This window comes from Castor canadensis, chromosome 11, assembly GCF_047511655.1.
Source record: "Castor canadensis chromosome 11, mCasCan1.hap1v2, whole genome shotgun sequence".
Lineage (NCBI taxonomy): Eukaryota > Metazoa > Chordata > Mammalia > Rodentia > Castoridae > Castor > Castor canadensis.
This window is the reverse complement of record NC_133396.1, coordinates 42,121,238-42,142,997: the sequence shown is the minus strand read 5'-3', so window position 1 is coordinate 42,142,997 and position 21,760 is coordinate 42,121,238. Positions and strand designations below refer to the sequence as shown.

Below are 21,760 nucleotides of genomic sequence, written 5' to 3'. Positions count from 1 at the left end.
TCCTGCCCAGTGACAGATCCTCCTCCACAGACTTACCATGTCCAAACTCTGGTCCCCACCTGCAGACCCTTAGCAGGCTGTCTGGTCATGTGATGTCAGTCTCTTCCTTGTTCCCCCTCCCCCAGATCTTCGAGGAATTAATTAACTGCTCTTTATTTTATATTTCTTCCCTTTGACATTCTACATCTGTCATCTCTTCTGAATCTGACCCAGGGCCTGGCAGGTCACTGAGAGAATGTAGAGAGAGTACCTGAACTGGGAGCTTTTGCCTCACACACTCATAAGTTCCCTGAAGTCAGAGACATAGAGAAACCTAGCCCTAGGGAGGTCTCACCCCTGACCCTCATTTGATCAGCTAAGAAGCTGAGGCATGGTATCCCCCATATCCTGAGTACAGTAGGCCTAGCCTGAGTGTAACAGGAATGAACACAGTCTGAACTCATCCGCGTTAGAGAAGTAGTGTGTCAGCATTTCAGAGCCAGGAAGATCATCTACTCTAAAAGTGACCCCCAAATAAATTGTCTGAAGGTATCAGACCCCAAGGACCCTCAGATGGGGAATTGTGAAGTCGTCATCAGTAATTCAACTCTGCAATTCAAGCAGCCCAAGTTAAAACAAAAAGCCCAAATTTTGTGGACTGATAGGACAACTGGATTACACATCTTTTAAAAAGGGCTATCTTGAAGAAAAATCAGCTTTAGAGGTGACCTTGATGTGCAGTGACTCAATCATAACATGTGACAAATAAAACATTATTAAGTTAAAAGAAAGAAGAAGAAGCTGAGTCCTAGCCACTACAGGGGACTTGTCTAAGACCATATCTTGCTGAAGGCAGAGCTGGGACTGGGATCAAGTGCCAGGCCCTGGTTGTCTCTCCTGTAACACACTCCTTCCTAAAGTGGATGGTCAGTAGACATCTTTCTGGCATGAGAGTAGACTGGGTACTTGGAACCACTCCCTGCTGAAAGCATTAAAAATGCTGTGTACAGTGTTTCTGATATGTTACAAGCATCAAATGTGCTGGCAGAAGGATTATGAATAGGTGTAGATCAAAACAGAAGGGAAAGCAGGACTCCAGAGAGGACACAGAAGCAGGCTTCCTCCCCAGGGCACTGTGCCAACACCAAATGAGCTTCAGCAATGGGGCCTCACACAAGAGTCCACAGAAAAGACAAATCCTAGCCCAGCCAAGGTGAATGGTCCATTGGGAAAGGCTTCATATTTCAATGGTGGGCTAGAAATAAGTGTGTGCCCCAAAATAGCAAGGAAAATGGTCCATGTCAAATTTTGAAAGTAGTAGAAAATCATTTTCATCATTGTGCAGACCAAAAGCCAGCCCTGATGGCAGCCGGCAAAAACCCTCAAGCCACTTAAGCAAGGCTTTAGGGGAGTGAGGGAATTAGCTGTAAGAATAACTGGGCATCTCCAGACAAGGCAGCTGAGGAGGGCCTGGTGTGCAGTCCACATCTTAGGGAAGGTTTGCTCATGGATCGGCTGCTTGCAGAAGACGATTGCCCACAAAAAAAGTTGTTTGGTTTCCACAAGCCAAAGACATACTGGAGTATAGAGGGCTGCTGTATTTGCAGAGCTAAGTCCTTGAGTTCTGGATTCACTGACAGCAAACCTTATGAAAAGGACTTCCAGAGGTGTTTTAAGTTGCACGAGACTCTTTCAGGAGACATCTGCGATGCCAGTGTCCTGCTTGTGAAAAGATGAAAGAAGTTACCAGAAGGATCAAAAAAAAAAAAAAAAAAAAGCCTGGAGTCATGTGGTAGGAATGAGGGCAGGACCCAGTCTAAAGGCTATGCTGAAACCAAGAAAGTGAAAACCCCAGCTGGAGGCAGGATAAAAAGCACCCTGGTCAGTAAATGGCACAATTATGATGTTCACAGTGCCACCTCCAGTGCCTCTCAGCTCAGTCTCCTTGTTGCAGAAACCAGGCAGGTGGTGGCTCGGATACAGAGATGGCTTCTACCTCTAACGGAACACCAGGATTTGTTTTTGGTTTTTTTTCCTTTTTAGGTTTATATACTGGAAAAGACAGAAAGTACACCAAAAGGCCAATTTGGGGAAGTTCTCATCCACCTACAACTATGCAAACATTGCTACAGCAATTAAGGGAGCAGCTGCTGAGAAGCCAGAGGAGCAGGGGTCAGAACCTGTGCCCACCTCCACTCAGGAGTGGTGACTGAGGTTCATGTAGAAGGGGATTTAAATTTTGAAAAGACCACAAAGCAACAGACTGACATGGGTACCTGCTATTCTGCCAAAAGACATTTGTCTAAAATAGTTTTAAATGGGTTATTTTTTCCCAGTCCCACAGGCTCTGAAGTCAGTGTCTAGCTTACTACAAGAACAAAGTAGTGTACATGATATTTAAGATGCTGAGTTTTTCTCAGGAAATCTGAATGCCGCTACAAAGTGTTCTTTAAGTCTTTTTTTAAATCCCTTTCTAATATATAAAATTAGGGGAATTTCCAGGAACAGAGATGGGATTCATTTTGTGTGATAAACCATATGCAGTTTTAGTCTTTCTGTATTGAGAAGCAGTGGTTGGGACTTTTTTAAGACAACTGGTTGCATTTGTTTTCCCTCACGAAAATTTGTCATAACTCAATAATGACTTGCCCCTAGAGGTAGCTGTTGATAATTTTGAAATATTATGGTCTTACCAAACTTCTGATGATTCAGACTTGCACTACTGATTGTGAAGCAGGACAGACTGAGCTTTCTGGTGCAAACACCTAGAAGAAGGAAGTAATTTCTAAATACACAGGTAGCTTGACTTGCATCCTGTGTCACCTCCTATCATAGTAATATTTATAAAAGACTTTAATTTATTGTGTGGAACTTCTAAAGCAGAATCAAAGTGCCTCTTGGGGAAATGGCAAGTCTGTAGGGCAGGCAAGATCCTACGTCAAGAGTACCAACGCATTGCCACATGGTAGAGAACACATGCAGTTAAAAACATTCAACTAGACGGTGGAGTGACTCAAGTGGTAGAGCGCCTGCCCTAGCAAGCCCGGAGTTCAAACCCCATTACTACCAAAAAAAAAAAAAAATTCAACTATCTAAATAAGATGTGCAAGTCTTCAGGATGGCACAGAACAATAGTGCTTTATTGAAATGTGCACAATTCAGTGTCAGCACTGGATTACTTCAGTTGACCTTTGTGAAGGTTTTTATCTTATAATATAGGCAGTTGACTTGTTTTACCCTGTTGGGTTTTTTTTACTATTTTTCACTCTATCGAAAGTAAAATTTACTAGAAGCAAAGAGGTATGAGTTAATGCTAGGTAGGTTTGGGTTTGGCTTCTTTTCGTTGGGCTTTCTGAACATCGAGCTGTGCTGAATGTGGAGTTCTTCAAGTCTAAAATCCTCATTAAAATCCTCTCCCTGAACCCAAACCAAAGTCTTCTCATTGCCTCTCTTTTAAAGTTCAGGAAAAAAGTGCCAATGCAGACTTTTCATAATGGGGGTGGGGGGGCATCGCCTGCCTTATGATAACAAGACTCAGTGCTTATTTTTAAAACTGGATTTTAAAAATTAGTATCACAGTAAGGGGTGAGCCACTTTTTATGGGCACCCTATAGTTTTTAGTTCTTAATCCAAACTTAACATTTTATATTTCCTCTTTTGGGGAAAAAAATCTATATGCCATAAGCCACATATGCACAGACTACACAGTGAGTTGGGTCGGCTCTCCCACAGCCTTGGAGGTGAATCACAAGAGTCCAGCCATTGTCATCCTTTTGAGTTATTTTGATTTTTTTTTCTTTTTTTGTACATTTGGCTGCATTATTGGAGGTAGAACATATTATAATATAGATCACCTCTACTATTTATTTATTACTAGACCTCAACCACAGTCTTCTTTTTTCCCCTCTATCTCTCTTTGCCTGTAGGATATACCATACATAGTCTACAAATCTGCTTTGAATACTTATAATCAAAACTTTTACTAGGGTTTTGAATAAATTTAGTCTTATTAGAAAAATTTTAAAAATATTATCTGGGCTCATGTGGAAAAAAAGAAAAAATGGTTTTCTGTGGCTGGAGATGTAATTCAGTGATAGAGCACTTGCCTAGCATGCATGAAGACCTGTGTTCCATCCCCTTCATTGCCAAAAAAAAGAGTATCTGGGATCAGAGTATTCCAGGTGGGCAGCAAAAGAACTACTCGAAGGCCCTAAGGCATGGTCACGCCTGGCTAATTCAGGAACAACACCGGGCCTAAGGGTGTGGCATGAAGAGAGCAAAGGAGATGTCCAAAATAAAGTAACACAAGTAACAGAAGACTGGTGCAACGCCCGCTATGCCTTCATAAAAAACTTGGACCTCTTTTCTGAAATGTGGAGCCATGGGTGGCCTTTTGAGCAGAGGAATAAGAATATCTCTTATATATGAAAAACAATACCCCTGGCTTCTGTGCTCAGAGTATATGAATGGAAGCAGAAGGAGACAGGATGCTGTTCCAGTAGCTAGGTGAAAAATAATGTTGGCTCCAACAAGTAGGTGGGAGAAGGCATGAGGCCATATTTTGGATGTGCTGGAGCACAATACCAACTGGACCTTTTTGGTGTTTTAACCTTTGGCTATTGTAAATAGGGTTGCTAGGGACATTAATGTATGAGTTTGGGGGTCTTTTTATTTTACACTTTTTTTAATGGTAATGGGGTTTGAACTCAGGGCTCACGCTTCCTAGGCAGGTGCTCACCCCTTGAGCCACTCCTCCGGCCCTGCAAGTTTTTGTTTTAACCCCAGTTTTATCCGTTTTTAATTTTAAATAGGTCACATGATTTGTCTTATTTTTGTCTGCCTTTATACTCCATCAACATTGTACCCTATAATGTGAGATTCACCTATGTTTCTGCATGTAGCAGTAGTTTTCTCATTTGCATTGCTGGATTGTATGTCAATGTTACTGTACCATCTCATCTGTTGTCGCTGGCTTATTTCCAGTTTGGGGTTATGCTGCTATGCGAAGCTGCTATGGACACTTGTTCATGTCTTCTGGTGAATACATGTATGTCATTCCTGACATTGGATGTCAGGTATGAAAAAAGGAAAGATCACATGACTTCAAGGTTGAACCTGAGCAATTGGAAGGAAAGAGTTGCCATTGATTGAGATCGGGAGTAGGTTTGGAGAACATAAGAAGTTTTGAACTTGCTGAGTTTCTATCTATAAATGTTCAAGGGGAAATGTCAAGTGGGCAGTTAGATATATGGAATTCAGGGAAGAGTTCCAGACTGCGGGGATAAATTTGAGAGTCTGAGCACAGGAAAGGTATTTGCAGCCACTTTTCTCCATGAGCTCACACAGGATTGAATGTAGAAAGGAGAGACTCAAGTACTGTGCAGCAAGGCACACACAACAGTCAGAGATCAGAGGAAGGAAGAGAAACAGTGGTGAGAGGGTGGTGGTGGCTGAGAAGGAGCAGCCAGGGTGGGAGAAAGAAGACGAAGAGAGCCCTGGGAGCCACACTGAGGAAGGTGTGAGGAGGAGGAAGGTGTGCAAATCTGTCACATCCTGCAGGGTGGTCAGTGTGACTAAGGCTGAGCACTGACCATGGTAGCAAGAAAGAGCAGTCTTGCTGGGCTCCCATGACTCATGCCTGTAATTCTAGCTACTCAGGAGGCAGAGATCAGGAGGATCATGGTTCGAAGCCAGCCTGGGCAAACAGTTTGCAAGACCCTATCTTGAAAAATACCCATTGCAAAAAAGGGCTGGTGGAGTGGCTCAAGGTATAGGCCCTGAGTTCAATCCCAGTACCACAAAAAAGAAAAGAAGAGCAGTCTTGATGGAATTGATGAAGTGAGGGTTTGGGTTAAATATAGAAAAAATTTCCACTCACCAGGAAAACAAAGATCAAAAATAGACTGAAATACTATGGGTTGGCAAAGGCATGGAGCAAACCAAGCTTTCACACACTCCTTATGGGAGTGAAAATTGGCACAACCCTGGGAAGTCCTTTGACATATCTACTAAAGTGATGTATACAATCTGTGACCCCACAATTCTATTCTTAGATGTATTCACCAGAAGACATGAGCAGGAGTGCTCATAGTTTTTAGCATAGCAGCATAACCCCAAACTGGAATTGACCCATTAACAACAGGTGAGATGGTACAGTCACATAACCACATACAATCCTGCAATGAAAATGAGAAAACCATCGCTAATGCTCTGATACATTCTACAACATGGATGAGCCTTGAGAATATCATACTGAGTGAAAGAAGTCAGACACAAAAAGCCATATATTAATGGTTCCATTTATATGAAATAGCCACAGTAGGCAAGCCCATAGAAATAAAGAACAGATTAGTGGTTTCCAGGGGCTGAGCAGAGTAGGATTGAAGAGTGATAACTTGCTAATGAGTGTGGGCTTTCTTTTTTTTTTTTTTTGCCCTTCTGTGGTGGTGCTGGGTTTGAACTCAGCCTCACACTAGCTAGTCAGGCACTCTACCACTTGAGCTACTCACCATCCCTGCTTTAGTTATTTTTCATATAGGTTTATGCCTAAACCTCAATCCAGCTATTCACACTACCCACGTCATTGGGGTGTTAAGCACACCCCACCATGCCCAGGTTTTATTGAGATGGGGGGGGTCTCACAAACTTTTTACCTGAGCTGACTCGAACTGTAATCCTCCCTCTCTCTGCCTCCTGAGTAACTGGGCTTTTAGGCATGAGCTATCGTGGCTGGCCTGTGCTTTCCTTTTGAAGTAATGAAAATATTCTGAAAGTAGGAGTGGTAATGGTTTGCATGACATTGGGAATGCCACTGAATTGTATATTTTAAAGCTGCTGAAATGGAAAACTTCATGTTTTGTGTATTTTACAATAAAATTCAAAAAGACAAAGATCTGTGGTATGATGAATCAGGATAGTAGTTACCTGGGGTGTAGGGATAGATGCACCCTATCCTGGGTGCTAGTAAAACTCTTATAAAATCTGGGTGATAGTTACATGGATGTGTTCATCTTGTGGATTCATTGAGCTAGCAACAAAAATGAACACAGACAACTCTCTCAAGGGGAGAATTGGACAAGTGGAATTAAAGGAAGGATGTTTAAGATGGGAGCAATGGTATTTTAATACATCTGAGAATAATCTAGTAGAAAGGGGAATAGCTGATGTAGGAAGTACAGGGACAGTTGCATAAGCTGTCCTTAAGTAAGGGAGAGGAGAGGCTGTCACGCACGAGTGAGGAGATGTGCGGCTAGTCTGTCTACAGGAACAGACAGAAAACAGGGTCAAATGGGTGCCCATACTGGTGGGTGGGCAGAGCAGTGATTAGTCTGTGGAAGTTCACTGTTGGTTTATTAACCCCAGTTTACTGATGAGCAATCTCAGACTCCAAGAGTAAAGAGGTTCACATAGCTGGAACCAGAAGAAGGACCGAGGTCTACCTGGCTCAAGGTGCACTACACAAAGCTGCCTCCGTCTCTCAAACTCACCTCTCTACCATGTTATACTTTTAGAGGTACCTCTCTAAGCTCATAAGGATTCTGGGATCTGGTGAGCAAGTCTGTTCCACCTTATCCATATCCCTTATCATACAGAGAAGGACTTCAGTTACACTCCATCCTCAGCCTCTATCTTTGCAGGTTAATTGTGGAGCCTGTCTCCATGGTAAAAGCCCTTCATCACTATGTCTGGCCCTTTTCCAGTTCTATTACATCTTTCTTGGAATGCACAGGCTGTAACAAAAGAAACCACACTGGCTTCCATTTTGAAGAGACTTTTGCAAGGACAAGGACCCATTTATATTCAAGTGATGGTCAGCAAGGCTGTGGCTTACCCAAGGTCACAGAGAGTGTAAACAGTAGAGAGCCCCACTAAGAATTCCAACTGCCATCATCTCTCCACCACATCCAGTGCCTGCCTGCAGGACTCCAGATGGACACTGTGTGATCAGAGCACATGCAGCAGCTAGGAACGGAGGGGTTGTGTCAAACTAGCTTAAAGCAATAAGGAAGATTTATTGAATTATATAACTGAAAAGCCAGAATCAGGCAGTCTTTGGCAATGTCATCATGGTAGCGATTTTGTTCTATCTTGCCATTCACAGAGGCTGTAGTGGGTTGCACGGGAGCTCCCCTAAAATTTATGTCTACCACCTAAACCCCAAGACCTGTGAGCATGACTTTATTTGGAGAAAAGGTCTTTCCAGATGTAATTAAGGATCTTGAGACCATTCTCTAGAGGGCCCTAGTCCAATCACAAGTATCCTTAGAAGAGAAGAAAAGACAGCCACAGAGGAGAAATCCACATGAGCAAGGTAGTGATTCCTATGAACAGCCACAAGCCAAGGAATACTGACAGCCATCAGAAACTGAACAGCCAAGAGGCAGCATTCCTTAGAGCCTCTGAGTGGAGCACTGCTGATCCTGTGGTCTCAGAATCCTGGCCTCCACAACTGAGAAAGAATAAAGTTCTATTGTCTTAAAGCCCCCAATTTTTGGATAATTTGTTCTGGGAAAAGAATAGAGAGGCAAAGGAATACAATTCTGAGGATTAACTTAGTGAAGCTTGAACCTTGTGTACTTTCCCTATGTCTAGGAGGATAGTTAACTTTCACCAAAGCCCATGGGCTCTATGGAAAAGGAATGGTCACCTAGGGAAGGAAAAGTGATGTGAGGGAGGAGTCCAGAATATCCACTCCAGGTACCTGGAGCAAGAAAGGCACAATCCCTTCAGCAGATGCTCTCTAAGGGAAGAGAGCATAGGAACAAGAGGAGGCATGACCTTCACATGCTCAAGGTGCAGAGCCACACAGTCCTGGGTGCCTCCAAACTCTGAGAACACATTGTACATCTTGAAATAGGAGCTGTGAAAGTACCTAGGATTGCTGAGATCGTTCCCACTTAAGAGATTATTCCAGCCACCTGGTCATCCCAGGCAGCACTTTGAGGCCATCCCAGTTGCCCTCCTTCCCCTCACCTGCAATCCCACCTGTCAGCCCTCCCCAATAATCTATCCATCTCCCTCCATGACTGTCACTCTAGTTCAGGACTCCACCCTCTCTTGTTGAACTACAGCCCCAGCCTGCCCTCCCTGCCTTCAGCCTCATCTCCTCTCCACCAAGACTGGAAAGAATCTTCCAAAAATTAAAATTCTCCCATGTCACATTCCTATTAAAACCCTTTAAGCTGTTAGCATAACTTTCAGATCCCTTGCTTATTTGACTTCATCCCTCACCATGCTCCTCCCTAGTTCTCCCTGGTACTCAAGTCCTTTCACATCTGGTGGGTCTTTGTACTCACAACTCCCTCGGCTTGGACAACACCCCCACCACCACTTTCCTCACCAAGTCCTCAAGGATTCTGCTTAGAGGCTGAGTCTCCTTTGAAGGGTCTCCTTGATCTCTCACCCCTTCTTCTGGATTCCCCCACACCCTGGATTTAACCTGTTCATAGTTCTTCTTTGGTTATAAGGGCCTATTTGTGTGCCCTTGTGCTATCTGAGCTCCCTGAAAGCAGGAACTGGGTGCTCCACCTCTTCGTCCTGAGCACATAGTATATGGCACAAGTTCAGAAATCCATTAATGTATAAAGATCAAGACTACACCAGAGTCCCTGGCTTTGTATGAAACAAAATTCATCCTATACTTTTGTTTCATCTAAATGTTTCCCACTTTGGTCAAGCAAGCATACAAGAAGGCTTGAGTTACACCCTATCTTTGTGAGCAACTATTTTACCTTCCCAAGCCTCAGTTTCTCTTCCTCAGAACAATCACCTAGCATATAATCTGAAAGAGGAATGCATGCAATACCTTTTACCTTTCTTTGCATATACACATTCTTTGAAGTCAATAAGCATATATTAAGCACCTACTATGTCCCAGACTTGAAGCTAGGTGTTTGAGGGGGCGAGGGGGCAGGTAACATTGACGATCCCTGTTCTAGATCTCACAGTAACCTTTTCTGAGAAAACTTAACTGTAAAATCTGGAATAAATCCTGAGAATTCACAGGTGAGTTTGTCAACCAACAAGAAGCCAATTAAGAGGAAAGTAACCCTGAAGCAGCCTCTGCATCTTCTCTGGGGCTCCTGACTCTCCCTGTGGGGCATACTACTGCAGAGTCAATGGGTCTCTACTGCCACCTGCTGGAATAGTGGAATAAAGCCACAGGTCACAAGCAGGAGAAAATTCAGGTGCCTGCCAAACATATGGCTATCACTCATACTTGCCACATTTTGTTCAATACCTAATGAAAAGTTGTCAGAGGAGATTGCTTTTGAAATAAAATCTACCTCACCGGAAAAACATAAGGAAAAGGAAAACCAACTGCACCTTGCAATGATCGGAGAGAGGAAGAGTGCATGGTGGGATAATTTCTGACTCAAAGGGAAGAAGGACAAAGAACTCTGTGTGGTGGGAGGGAATCTCTTCTTTAGAAAACATGGCCATATTTTACTCCAAAGGCCATCATGAAATACAAGTCCTGGTGGAATTCTAGAACCCCACTGACTGTCCTCCTGCCCCTAAACAAGACAAGATCTAACTCAGCCCAGGGAACCAGCTCCATAGACACTGCTGGAAGCAGGGAGGCCATTCTTTCCAAAGGCCTTGGCTTTGCAGCCGGACTTGCTAAGTCAACAAAGTGAAAGCCAGCTCTGCCTCTTGCCTTCCTGTCACACCCTCCAATCCGGTGGTTCTTCTCCTTGGTCTGCCCTGGTCACACCCATGTGAGCACACACACACACCTCTCGGGATCCATCACTTTCAGTTATCTGGGTAGAGGATCTGCTGTGGGAGAAATGGGAGGCACAATTCAGATGGGTTGCAGTCAGGGCTATTTTTTCTTCCATATTCTAGCCATCCTGTGAAAAGTTGGATCTAAGAACGCAGACTCTGGAAAACCACAGAAGTGCAGAGCCAAGACATTTACTTAGCCAATGGCTTTGCTTCCATCTCTCAGGGAGGCAGGCTCAGATTTCCTCAGGCAGCCGGGTTTGGCTGAGTCCAGTCAGTTGCCTCTGTACATGAAGAATGGTCTCTGTAGCCTCAACAGTCAGCTTCTGAGAACACTCTCAGGAAAGGCCCCTCTTGGCCCAGGCACACAGGCTCTGGGAAGCCTGGCCCTACATAGCATGCTGGTCTCATGAGGAACAGACTGCCACTGTAAACATGGCACCAAACTAAGTTAGACATGGGGTGAAGGGGTACTTCCCCCCAGAATTTCCCAAAGACAAGAAAGCCACGAAGTAGAAACAAGTGTATATCAAAAATACTCAAAATAATGGTGGCGCATACCTGCAATCCCAGCAATCAGGAAGCAGGCAGGAGGATTATGAAGTTTTTTTTGTTTTGTTTTGTTGCAGTACTGGTGCTTGAACTCAGCCCTTTTTTGTGCATGTGTGTGATGGTTTTTTTCAAGATAGGGTCTCATGAAATATTTTCCCAGGCTGGCTTCGACCACGATCCTCCTGATCTCTGCCTCCTGTGTATCTAGGATTACAGGCATAAATTGAGGATTGTGAGTTCATGGCTAGTCTGGACTATGCAGTGAGACCCTGCCAAAAACAACAAAGAAAAACAAACCAACAAAAAATGTAAGATTACCCATATAAACTATAAAGACCCAGAGTTGGAAGTGCAGCTGAGCATGCTTATATGAGCAAGGCCTGGGTCCAGTCCACAGCATCCCTCCCCCAAAATAACTGGGAATAGCACAACTCTGATTGTTCCATCACAGTATAAAATTTGCAAGTTTTTCATCAAGATAGAAAATAGAAACAAAGAAGAATGGTTAACATTCAGGTGATAATCAGCCAGTAATGATCTCCCAACATATCTCTACCTCCTTGATGATCCATCCCAAGCCCCTGGCAGAAACTTGTTCTCACCCAGGCTTCTGAAACTGTATCTCTTGCATCCTGGGAGCTCAAGAAGCAAAATAGTTATTCTAGCCATCTGAGTTTCCGACCTGTGCTCCCATCTCGCTGTCTGGGTTCTCACTTCCTCAGTTGTCTCAGGGCTTGAGCCAATGAAGCAGAAGGCAAGTGGACATCACAATATCCACTTTCAACATTTCCCCGTCCTGTGGCCTCTCTGCATCTCTCAGATTCTTAGAATGCTCAAGGCATGGCTCTTTGGTAAGATGGTCCCAGTTATCTTGAAGCACCAACATCCAGCACTCTCCGAGGACCTCACTCCCCAGACACCCTCAGGAACCAGAGCTTCTATTCTGTCTGTTCTCAGTATCCCCCATCTCTCTCTCACACCTCACAGGGCTCCCTGCCCACTCCCACCACAGGGAAAATTCTTTTCCTTCACATTTTTTCGATGCATAAAATTCCCGTCCTTCCTTACCAAAAAAATAAATCCCTTTTTGGAAACAAAAGGCAGAAAGGATTTCTTGGGTGTTCTCAACCCTGCCCCATGCCCCCAACTAACAAGCCAACTAAACAAATGAGAGAAAACACGAGCACATCAGTCTGTCTTCCAGACACCTTACATGTTGTGACAGAAGTTGTGCAGAAGTCACCTTTGTAACAATACCAAAAGCGTCAGCTCAAGTGGTCACAAGAATCCCCCACCTCCACACACAAAAAAGAGAGTGCCAGGACCACACAGCAGACTTAGGACAAATAGGTAGATTGCAGCTCCATACAAGGAAGACTTTGCTTCCTTTCCATTATTTAGTGAATACTTTAACAGTCTCTGTGATATAAGACCTTACATATTTAATACAGTGTGTTACCCCTGTAGAATTGGAAAAAATAAATTTAACATTTCCAGATCAATATAGCTGTTAATCTCTGTACAATGCCAACTCAACACAGTAAACTGGGATACTTTTTTCCAAAGTTGACAGCACAGCTGAAGTTTCCAATAATTCAAATAATATATATAATGTATATGTACAGATACATTTGTATTTGTACAAAATGAACAATAATAGCAGTATGTTATGTACCAATAGCAGCGACAGCATTTCTAGGTTCTGCAGTTATCTTAATAAAATTATAGAAACATTTAGTACACCCCATTAAAAAAGAAAAAAAAAAGTAAAAATCAAAACCCCAGAAAAGCCAGGCACCAGTGGCTCATGCCTATAATCCTAGCTACTTGGGAAGCTGAGATCAGAAGGATCTTAGTTCAACACAGCCGGGGCAAATAGTTCTCAAGACCCCATCTCCAAAAACACCAGAGAAAACTAGACTTGAGCTATGGCTCAAGCTGCTTTGTAAGCACAAAGCCCTGAGTTCAAATTCCAGTCCCACAAAGAAAAAAAGGACAGGAAAGTTTTCTCACTGTTGTGGCACTACTTTTTTTTATTAGCTTCTCAATCATCACCTGGAAAGAAAACCTAGAGGAGCATCATTAAAACAGCTCTGGTAAAGCATGGTCACTACCATTTGTCATATAGCAGATGCAAGGCATAGATGCATTGTCTCTCTTTTTAATGGCATCCTGATAAATATTTGCTTTCTCCTAAAAACAAACAAACAAACAAAAAACAGGTGCAAGATCCTTTATGTTTGCAATACTGGACTACATCTAAAACACCAGAGGGTACAATTAAAACACCATTGTTTGATTCCTTTTTTTTTTTGGCAGCACTGAGGTTTGAACTCAGGGGCTCACATTTGCAAGGCAGGTGCTCTTACCACGTGAACCACTCTTGCCAGCCCGTTTGATTCCTTTCAAGGAAAACTCTTCTAACAAATGGCAGGAGCCAGCAGTGGATGGCTCTTTGTAAGATGGTGAGCTTCCTGTGACCGAAGTAGGCAGAAAAGACGGATGGGACCGACAGAAAGAGCTGTGCTCTTCCCATTGTGAGACTAAGACTTCCAGTCTTAGCATTCAGGGCAAATATATTGTTTTTCATTTTTGTTGAGTATCTAAAATTACAATTCTCTATTACAAGATGGTTATAAATCATTGTTCTATTTCCTTTTATTCAATTTGGGGGAGAAGGGCAGTACTAAGGACTGAACCTGGGACCTTGCACACATTAGGTGAGTGCTCTACCAGTCACACTCCCAGCCCTTTTATTTTTGGTATAATTTTGTGTTCGGAGGGTTTTTGTATTTTGTTCATGAAGTGCTGGGTATTGAACTCAGGACTTTGAACTTGCTAGGCAATTGCTCTACTTACTTGAGCCACATTCCCAGCCCCAGGTTTTTGTATTTTGTTTTTGAGATAGGATTTCAATACTTTTGCCCTGGCTGACCTCAAACTCAGGATCCTCCTGCCGCCAACCTCCAGAGTGGCTAAGATTATAGGCATACACCACCATGCCTAGACCAGCTCAATTATTTTTTTAAATAATGATGATTTGTTATTTATCAAACAATTACAAATTCTAGTATGACCAAAAAAAAAAGCCAATTTATATTACATATTCATTTGTCTTTTCATCCATACATTAGTTTTTAGAGAACAAAGTACTTTGTTTGAATTGAAGGTCTACACATTAAAAACATAGCTATAAACCCACCACTTCTGGATGTTTCTCTCTTTTCTATTCCTATACACCGTTTTTAAAAACAGAATATTAAAGATAAGGAATCCTAACTAAATCCTAATCTGCTTTATTTTTTTATCATCAGCCTAGCATTATATCAATTCTCCTAAATTCAGTCAAGGCAACGTGCTGGTGGAGTGGCTCAAATGATAGAGCGCCTGCCCAGCAAGCATGAGGCCCTGAGTTCAAACCCTAGTACCACCAAAAAAGGAAAAGAAAGAAAGAAAAAAGAAATTCAGTCAAGGAAAATAGTGCACCATTACTGAAGGTAACTGGATTTGTGCTAATGTTTACTGACTACTGTCATGCCGGGCCCCATGCTATGAAACAGAGATGTTGAGGAGTCATGATCTTCCTCTCAACCTAAAGACGGAGGCAGATCGTAAACCAAAGATCCAGGCCAAGTAAGACAAGTGTTGTGATGTTTGTTTGAATAGTAAAGACTAGACAAGCAAACACTTTGCTTTAGAATAACATACTACCTCTATTTTTTTTTTCATTTTTCTTTTATTATTCATATGTGCATACAAGGCTTGGTTCATTTCTCCCCCCTGCCCCCACCCCCTCCCTTACCACCCACTCCCCCCCCTTCTCCCCCCCCTCAATACCCAGCAGAAACTATTTTGCCCGTATTTCTAATTTTGTTGTAGAGAGAGTAAAAGAAATAATAGGAAGGAACAAGGGTTTTTGCTGGTTGAGATAAGGATAGCTATACAGGAAGTTGACTCACATTGATTTCCTGTGCGTGGGTGTTACCTTCTAGGTTAATTCTTTTTGATCTAACCTTTTCTCTAGTACCTGTTCCCCTTTTCCTATTGGCCTCAGTTGCTTTTAAGGTATCTGCTTTAGTTTCTCTGCATTAAGGGCAACAAATGCTAGCTAGTTTTTTAGGTGTCTTACCTATCCTCACCCCTCCCTTGTGTGCTCTCGCTTTTATCATGTGCTCATAGTCCAATCCCCTTGTTGTGTTTGCCCTTGATCTAATGTCCACATATGAGGGAGAACATACGATTTTTGGTCTTTTGGGCCAGGCTAACCTCACTCAGAATGATGTTCTCCAGTTCCATCCATTTACCAGCGAATGATAACATTTCGTTCTTCTTCATGGCTGCATAGAATTCCATTGTGTATAGATACCGCATTTTCTTAATCCATTCGTCTGTGCTGGGGCATCTTGGCTGTTTCCATAACTTGGCTATTGTGAATAGTGCCGCAATAAACATGGATGTGCAGGTGCCTCTGGAGTAACAGTCTTTTGGGTATATCCCCAAGAGTGGTATTGCTGGATCAAATGACTACCTCTATTTTAAATACTTAACTATAATGTCTACATTAAAAAAACAAAAATATAGCCAGGCAGGTGGCTCATGCCTATAATCCTAGCTACTCAGGAGGCAGAGATCAGGAGGATTGCAGTTCAAAGCCAGCCAGGGAAAATAGCTCAAGAGACCCTCTCTCAAAAATACCAGCACAAAAAAGAGGGCTGATGGAGTGGCTCATGTGGTAGAACTCCTGCCTAGCTAAGCAAGAAGCCCTGAGTTCAAACCCCACTACCACCATAAAAATAAAATGACAAAAATATAAAAGGACTGAGGGTGTAGCTCTGTGGTAAAAACATATATTTATCATGCACAAGGCCCTAAAAAAATCCCCAGCACCGAAAACAGAAAAAAAAAATATATATATATATGTAAAAGCAAAATTGCCTATACTTCTACTATCTAATCAAATTATTATTTCCATTTATCCATTATTACCTTCTCAGTTTATCACCAGCACAAGTTTTTCCCACTGTGTATCACACAGCAGGTACAAGCTATGACCGTAGTTTTATAGTCTATATTTTCATGACTGTATCACTGTCGTTTTCTAGTTCACTACTTTGCTTCTCACTCCAGCCTCACCCCCTTGAGATTGCTGATGCTCTCAACATCTTTCTCTATGGTGAGCTATCTGATGGGGACCCCAAAACAATATTTAAATCAAAACAATTTCTTATTATCCTGACATACCTGACTTTCAGGCATTAAAAAACAACATTCTAGGGCTGGGGGTGGAGCTCAGGGGTACAGCACTTGCCTAGCATGTATGAAGTCCTAGGTTGGTTCCCCAGCACAGCAAAAAATAAATAGGTCCTTCTCATTCTCATTCTAGAAGCAACCAGCTTTCAGTCTATTGAAAGTACATGCCTCTCCTAATGGACTTCACTATCACTTTCACTCCAAATAAATACAGAATAAATAAATAAGGGCTGGGGGCATGCCTCTGCCTAGTAAGTGAGACACTGAATTCAAACCCCAGCATGGCCAAAAAAAAAAAAAAAAAAAGATAAAATTCTAATGTCTTTAGTTTTTAACTTTAAGAAAGTGTTATTTTCTACCCCCCTGCTGTGATAGTCTCTATTTCCCTCCTATCCAGTTTGCTGGAAATAACTAGAAGGAAGAACCACAAGGATTAACTTCTAAAAAGTCTTCTCTCCCATGGACCGCCTGTCGATTTCTTTGCTCAGCTAACTCACGCTCACATGCCTTGCATCCTGCTTTTCTCATCTCTCCCTGCACCCCTCTCTATGTGGTCTCCCCACATGATGACTTCTACATTTGTGTGTAGTTTCAGCTGCGTCACAACTACAGCTTACCCGTGGACCAACACAACCTTCACTAACATAACCTTTCCATTTTGGAGCTCCGTCTCTCTAGCACACCCCTGATGTTTCTAGGCTCAGTTTCTCAAGTTTACCTTTTCATGCCATGCATATTTGTGATCCCATCAACTACGACCTTGGGAGGAAGAAGCAAGAGGGGATGGTGATGTGATCTACCACTACCCTGTCAACAAGGACAGGGGCATTTTCTTTCCCAAGGACAGCCTTGACCTTGTGCACAAACTTTGTGTGGCCTTCAGAAAATAATTTAAATGGTTAAATGCCCAATTAACTCCCTGGCATTTACTCAGATTTCAGATCTAAGACCTTTACTTGATTCAGCTTCAGTGAGGAGAGAAGGAGGTAAGAAACAATTCCTAAGTCATCAAAGATGACTTAGCTCTGGTGGATCACAGACTTGCCAAGGTGTGGCTCCAGATCCCCTGCTATACTGTCACACACAGGACCAGTGAAGACAACAAACTCTGCATTTAGGTCCCCATTCTGACAGTCACTGTGATCGTGCAGAGGTCTTGCATTAAAGACCTAAAATGAGGTACCTTACCAATGATGATGATGACGATTGTAAGGATTAAAAGATGAAATGGAAAACAGAACTTCTTGCCAATTAATTTTTACACAATTGCTGACTTAGCTAATTTGCTACTTAGTTTCCCAGCATAAGAAACTTCTTGCAAACTAAGTAAATGTTCAGTTTTCTCAGTAGTGGGACTAGAAATCAGCTATAAAGTCACCAATGTCATGGATTCCAATCCCTGGTCAAGAATGCCAGATATATAGAAGCAAAACTAATATTCTTTTTTTCTCTGAATAGTTTTAAGTCCCAAATACTTCAAGCCTTAAAATATAATTCAAGGAGCCACGTGCTGGTGGCTCATGCCTATAATCCTAATCCTAGCTACTTGGAAGGCTGACATCGAGAGGATTGAGGTTCTAGGCCAGCCTGGGCAAATAGGTTTGTGAGACCCCCATCTCCAAAATAACCAGAGCAAAATGAACTGGAGGTGTGGCTCAAGTAGTAGAGTGCCTGCTTTGCAAGCATGAAGCCCTGAGTTCAAACCCCAGTCCCACCAAAATAAAATTTAAAAAAAGGAAGAAGGGAAAGTGAAAATCAATAGCAAAAGAAAAAAATGTATAGGGGCAGGTACTTGCATTTCTTTTGCTTAGTAACACACTGTACGTGCAGACATACACACACAGAGCTCATTTCCTGAAGAGGTACAAACATGTTCATCCGAACAAGCCATGTTTGTACTTCTCTGACAAGGTTCTCAGCAGTGGAGAGGAAGCAAGTGGGCAACAGAGCACTTCTGTCTTCAACTGCTCAACTCAAACGAAGATTTTTGGAGTGACATTTTTTCCATGTGAAAACAAAGCAATACATTACAGAGTCAGCAGATTTTGCTTTTCAGTATAAAAAAGAAACTGTCACAAATTTCAGACCTGGAATGTAAAGCTAACAAATGGGCCTCAGAAACTCCATTTTGTGTCTAAACTCCATTTTGGGTAGACTCCCGCCTAATCTTATCTTTCTCAGGCCAGATCCAGCTAGTAACTTCTCTGTTCTATTCTGAGAAACCACAGTACCCAAAAGACATGTGTCTGGACCAAAGTACACCCTGGCCAATGTGCCAGTCCAATCATGGTACCCACTCCATCGCCTGTCAAAGAAAACCAATGACTGCCCACACTCCTCTCCACTATCTACATTCCTACAACCCCTCGCCTCAAAAAAGCTCTTAAAACCTCACATTAATTATCCTACAAAGTGGATGCTGCCTATGGCATCTGAGCCTTTCCTCCCTTGGAAAGTAAACTTTGCTTCTGCTTTAACTCAGCCTTTGTGAAATCTTTCACAGCCCATGCACCAGTCACATGACTGGGACCTAACATGGAACAAATAGGAGGATGAATTCCAAACTGCTTGCCTTCAGAGATAGTCTGGAAGGAGAGTCTAAGAAGCTCTGGCTTAGGACCTCAGAAGCTGCTCACCTACCATGAGGATTCCCTTGCTCTGCTTTCAGCTTCAAGTGTTCATTAAAAAGATCAACAGTCAGGCTGGTAGAGTGGCTGACATGGTAGAGCACTTGCCAAGCAAGGATGAGGTCCACCAGTACTGCCAAAAGAAAAAAAAAAAGATCAGCAGTCTTGCCAGGTGGGGTGACATACACCTGTAAATCCTAGCACTTAGGAGACTGAGGCAGGAGGATCTGAAGTTGAAGCCAGCCTGGGCTATTTAGCAAAACCCAGTCTCAACGAAACAAAAGAAAAAGAAAGAAAAATAGCAATCAGAAGTCAGTGCTCTCTGGTCAGTGGTGTGGACAGTCAGTATAACTGGCACTGTCACAGTGGCTTGGATCTGGACTACACAACAGCCTTGCGGGAGACTCAGGTGCTTGGAGCCTCTTTAGTGCTGGAGCTGGGACGCCAGCTCTAGGCGGTAACAAGAGAAGAACTTTGCAAGTCTGCAGCAGTAGATACTGCTCCCCATTAATATTTGTCTGTCAGCATAATCATGACATCATTTCTCTGTGGTGACAGGGACTCAGCTCCAAATTCTATACAGAAAAAAAAACCACTCAGAAGCAGTCTTTCGATGGCTTCAAGACAACCAGAAGTGTCTGCTCTTAGGCCTAGAAGCCTCTAGGAAAGATGTCCTTGTCCACTGAGATTTGCCACCAAGCATTCAGCTATGCTGATGTCCTTGAGGACCCTGCGCCCATGCCTCCTGTTCCATCAGACACGGGTGGCATCCCCTGGAAGTCATTTATTCCACAGCCCAAGTATCAGCCCCTCACCAAGGCAGAGGAAATATAAACCAGTATATACCCCCACCTGCCATGACCCTGTCAATGGCCACTGACAGAATGGACAAGGCCCTTGTGGCAAAGTCTAAAGGTACTCATGTAGTCATGAATCCTCCGACCACAGAACAGGCCCAAGGAAAGCATTCAGCATTTTGAGCAACAGGCAGGGCTGAGAGATGCTGGCTTCACATCCCATAAGGGTGTCACCACCGAGGAGACCAAGTACCCTGGAGTGGCAGAAACACTCCACACACTAAAGCTGCACAGTGGAGAGGTAACAAAAGAGAAGCGACCTGCACCACCCAGTCTACCCCAAGCAGCACACTTTCCTCTGCCCTATATGGAAGTCCAGAGGCTGGTTCACCTCTGCTTCTTCCTCAGCCATACCTGGCCCAAATTCTAGCACCATAGATCCTAGAAATGGTGATAGAGAAACTTCTCAGATCAATCAAGGCTTTTTTAGGCCTGGCACCAGTGGCTTACACCTACAATCCTAGCTACTTGGGAGGCTGAAATTGGGAGCATTGCAGTTCAAGGCCAGCCCAGGCAAATAGTTCCTGAGACCCCCATCACCAAAATAACCAGAGCAAAAATGGACTGGAGGTATGGCTCAATTGGTAGAGTGCCTACTTTGCAAACAGGAAGACCTGAGTTCAAATCCTAGTACCACACACACACAGAATAAGCCTCTTTGGACCAAGACCCCTACATAAGTTTGATTCTAAAGAGTTTCCCACCCTGGCATACAAAAGACCTAGAAGCCCAGACCCATGATAGACATACCAGTGGTAGAAGGGAAGAAATAACTGTTTCAGACCCATAATCTCAAACTCCATGACTTGAATGTGCTCTTCCCCACTGGCTTCTGGAGTGCTTTCTATCCCAAGGACTCTGCATAGCGAGTTTCTTGTACCCCACTCCTCTTTTACCTTGGCTCTGACATAAGAATGGTATATTTTAAAACCTCTTAAACTGAGACTAGATCTGGAGACGTAATTAATTTCCTTTTCTTTTTTTTTGGCAGTACTGGGGTTTGAACTCAGGGCTTTGCACTTGTGAAACAGGTGCTTTACTACTTGAGCCATGCTTCCGGCCCCTTTTGCTCTGGTTATTTTGGAATTGTTTTTTTCTTTTTTTTGCCCAGGCTGACCTGGATCATGATCCTATTTTAAACTTCCCAAACCAAGCCTTGTATGCACATATGAATAATAAAAGAAAAATGAAATAAAATAAAATAAAATAAAAAATAATAAAATAAAAAAATAATAAAAATAAAAAATAAATAAATAAACTTCCCAAATCACCCAAGTCACCCAGCTTTTTTGCATTGAGATGGAGTCTTGCAAACTTTTTTGCCAAGACTGGCCTCGAACCACAACCCTCCTGACTTCAGCCTCCCAGGAAGCTGGGACTGCAGGTATAAGCCACCAGTGCCCCACTAACATAATTGACTTTTGAGCAACATTAATACAAAGCTTGTTCTTGTATAGAAGAAACAATTTTTTAGTACTTTAAAATTGGGCTAAAAAAATGTCAGCAGTGAGGTTTGGGGGACTTCGTTACCTGTTTTTGTAGAATTTACCCTAGACAAGAACTTTGATCCTTGCTTCCTAGGTAAATGTTTATACTATTCCAAAACCTACACTTCTTGGTTCTTTTACCATGATCAACGTGAACAGTGACAAATCATGGCACAGAGGGGTCCACTACCTCGTGTGACAACCCAGCTCTCTTGGCTATGCTGGTGCTGTGCTCCAGCTTTGTCAGGCTAAACTAAGATCTGTTTGAGATCTGGGTACA

General features: G+C 42.9%; 2 pseudogenes; both read left to right on the top strand.

The window, feature by feature from the left end:
* Positions 1-1,380: 1,380 nt before the first annotated feature.
* LOC141413794 (SIN3-HDAC complex-associated factor pseudogene) lies at positions 1,381-3,802 on the top strand (annotated as a pseudogene).
* A 15,932-nt stretch (positions 3,803-19,734) lies between these two features.
* Positions 19,735-20,970, top strand: LOC109693261 (putative monooxygenase p33MONOX; annotated as a pseudogene).
* Positions 20,971-21,760: the final 790 nt, after the last annotated feature.